Below are 3647 nucleotides of genomic sequence, written 5' to 3'. Positions count from 1 at the left end.
AAGTTTCTATTGAACACATACCCAAGAAAGACTATCCATATGCCAAAATGGCAATGAAAAACACAAACAATATGAAAAACCAGAAAAATATGTCCCCAACAAAATTCACTGGTCCTACAGAAGTGCACTACAATGAGTACTACCCTAAGGAACCCCAAGATGCAGAAATTAAAAGAACAATTATAAACATGATCAAAGAACGTAAAGAAAACACAAAGAACACAAAGAGGAAAGGCATAGACTTATGATGAAAGCCCAAGAATATACAAATATGCAGATTAATGAAATATGAAAAACAATTCATGACTTGAAAATTGAATACACAAAAGAGATATAAATAGTGAAGAAAATCCAAACAGAAATGTACATGAGGTTGAAAAGTTCAATAAACCAATTGGAAACAAAAGAGAAAGCCTCACAAGCAGAATGAATGAAATGGAAAACAAAATATTAAGACTGGATGACAAAGTTGAAGATCTGGACTCATTAGGCAAAGACTATGTAAAATTCAAAAAAACAAAGAAACAAACAAAAAACCAAACAGGAATGGAATACTTGGGAAATATGGGACAATATGAAAAGACCAAGTCTATAAAGTATAGGCATATAGGAAGGAGTAGAATCTCAGGCCAATGGCATTGAACAGATCTTCAACAGGATTATAGATGGACTTCCCTAAATTAAGGAAAGATAGACCAATGGAGATTCAAGAAGCACATATAAAACTAATTACACATAATTAGAATAGAAACTCACCATGGCATATCATAGTAAAAACATTAAATGTACGAAACAAAGAGAGGTTACTGAAAGCTGCTAGAGGAAAACCCATCAGAATTAGAACTGACTTCAATGTAAATTATGAAAGCCAGAAGAGCCTGGACAAAGTGTCCCTGTCCCAGTCCCAAGCAACCATGGATACCAACCCGAATAGTTTTTCCAGCAAAATTATCTATCAAGATCAAAGGGGAAAGGACAATTTTTCATGACATAAATAGTCAGAAAGAATCCATGTCCACGAAACTGGCTTAAAGAGCTACACAAAGCAATAGAAATTATCAAAGAAAGGAATGTATATACCCAAGAAGCTACAGAAAGAAAATAAAGAAAGGTATAATAACGGGAAACACAAGCACAAAGAAATTAAAATGACAGCATCCAATACATTTCTTTCAATAATAACGCTAAATATCAGTTGCCTCAATTCCCCTGGCAAAAGACACAGGCTAGTGGAATGGATAAAGAAAGAAAACCCAGTGGTGGTTGGCGAATCCTGCAAAGCCAGGGGCAGGCAGAAGTAAGTCTGGTGGTGCCTGCCCCACTTAGCACCTTGGTTTTCAATGGAGGCCTGCAGCTTCGGGGCATCCGTGGCTGAGCATGACGGGAGCAGCAGTGCCCTTTGGAGCAGCCGCAGCTCCTTCACCAGATTGATAGTGGGCATTTGTGGCGTAAGTGGTGCACACCTGCTGGGTCATGTGGTATCATCTACACCCACCTGTGCAAGGGCAATGCCAACTGCATCCAGCCCTACCTGGCATGGCGGCCCAAGATGCAACTGAGTGTTTACACCACCACAAGATCCAGTCTAGGTGCAAAGAATAACATGGACCTGGTCTTGGATGTGGAAGGCTTTGATGTGGAGTTTAAATTTGAAAGGACAGTTAATGTTTCTAAACCAAATTCTGCCCTGACATGATGGAAAGCAGGTGCACCTGGTCAGTCCTCTATCTACATAATCCCCAAACCAGAATAAATTAACCTGCTCACTGGGGAGTCTGCCCTGCACAGCAGATAGAAGCAGATAAGAAGCCATCCAACGCCATGGACGAGCCTGTCTCTCCCTGGAGACCCAGGTTGACATTGAATGTGATGGTGGATGACTTGTCTTTGATTGGTCCTCCTTGCCTGCAGATGTGCATTGATACATGAAGATGATTCAACTTGGGAAGACAGTGTACTACCTCCCCACCCTGTTCGTCGGCTAGACCAGTTAAGCAACCTAGTGAGAGTGAAGGACTTCATGATGATAAACCATTCCACCACCGAGTAACCCACTGTGTCCTATGACAAGATCTCAGGGCAAGTGTGCTTCTGGATCCACATGCAGGACACCATGTACTCTCTACAGCAGTTCGGATTTCCAGAAAAAGTCATTGATGAAGTAAAGGGAATTTTTGTATCTGTATCTCTTACCGTTGACATTCTTTGTCGCAGCATTTCATCTTCTCTTTGATTTTCTGGCATTTAAAAATGACATCATTTTCTGGAAGAAAATGAAGAGCATGATCAGAATGTCCACAAAAGCAGTGCTCTGGTGCTCCTTCAGCACCATGGTCATCTTCCTCTTCCTGTTAGATGAGCAGACAAGCCACCTGGTGCTGATCCTTGGAGGTGTGGAGGCTGCCATTGAGCACTGGAAAGTGAAGAAAGCATTGAAAATGACAGTGGCCTGGAGGGGTCTGTGTCCTGTGTTTCAGTTTGGCACCTACAGTGAGTCTGAGAAAATGACTGAGAAGTATGATATGCAGCGCATGAAGTGCTTATCTTACCTGCTCTACCCTCTCTGTGTTGGAGGTGCTGTCTACTCACTCCCGAATGTCAAGTGTACGAGTTGATATTCCTCGTTCATCAACAGGTTTGTCAATGGGGTTTATGCCTTTGGATTCCTCTTCATGTTGCCTCATCTCTTTGTCAATTACAAGATGAAGTCTGTGGCATACCTGCCCTGGAAGACATTCACCTACAAGGCTTTCAACACCTTCATTGATGACATCTTTGCCTTTATCATCACCAGGCCCATGTCTCACCAGCTGGCCTGCTTCAGGGACCCACATGGTGTTCTTGGTTTACCAGCAGCAGCTTAAACCTGTGGATAAGAGCAGGGTGAATGAATTTGGGTAGTCTTATGGAGAGCAGCCCAAATAGAAATCCCACTCAGACTGAAAATCTCAGCCCAGGCCTCTAGGCAGCACAGCACAGTGCAGCCTGGGGTGGATGAGTATTCCTGGAGGCTTTGGGAAATTCCTAGACACGACTTCTTCTGCATTGCCAAATCTTTCAGAACATTTCTCAGCATCCCTGAGCATCCTCTCTTCTTGTGTTTGGAAAGAACCACAACACTTAACCATGACCCTTACATGAACCTGGATGTTAGCTGTCAGGCATCTAAGAGTGGCACTCAGGACAGGAATGTACCATTCTGGCCAGTGGACACTGAGCAGACAGAGGTAGGGAGGATGGCAGATTTTCACTTCAACTTAAGTGCTCCTTATGTGAATTTTGCATGGATATGGATATTGTTCCATACGGACTCTTGGACTAAATGGCTCTTTTTTTTCCTTTCATCTAATATTAAATTGTTCAAAGCCCAATGTATGCTTGTTTCTATTTTAAAACAAATTTCTCCATCTGACTATGAAATAAAAGAAAGAAAGAAAACCCACTTTTTGGTGTCTTCAAGAAAATCATCTAAAATTCAAGGATAGAAACTTCCTTAGGGTAAAAGGATAGAAAAACAAATTCCAAGCAAATGGCTGGATGAAGCGAACAGATGTTGCAATTCAAATATCTGACAAAATAGACTTAAAATTAAAACTAATCAGAAGAGATAAAGAGCGTTACTTCATTATAATCAAAGGAACAATTGA

The 3647-nt window shown here is 41.5% G+C and overlaps 1 pseudogene; it reads left to right on the top strand.

Moving 5' to 3' along the window:
• Positions 1–1340: 1340 nt before the first annotated feature.
• Positions 1341–2925, top strand: LOC103737697 (annotated as a pseudogene).
• The last annotated feature ends 722 nt before the right edge of the window (positions 2926–3647 follow it).

This window comes from Nannospalax galili, unplaced genomic scaffold (assembly GCF_000622305.1).
Source record: "Nannospalax galili isolate Female #2095 unplaced genomic scaffold, S.galili_v1.0 scaffold378, whole genome shotgun sequence".
Lineage (NCBI taxonomy): Eukaryota > Metazoa > Chordata > Mammalia > Rodentia > Spalacidae > Nannospalax > Nannospalax galili.
The sequence above is the reverse complement of the archived record's forward strand: the minus strand, read 5'-3'. Positions and strand labels throughout refer to the sequence as shown.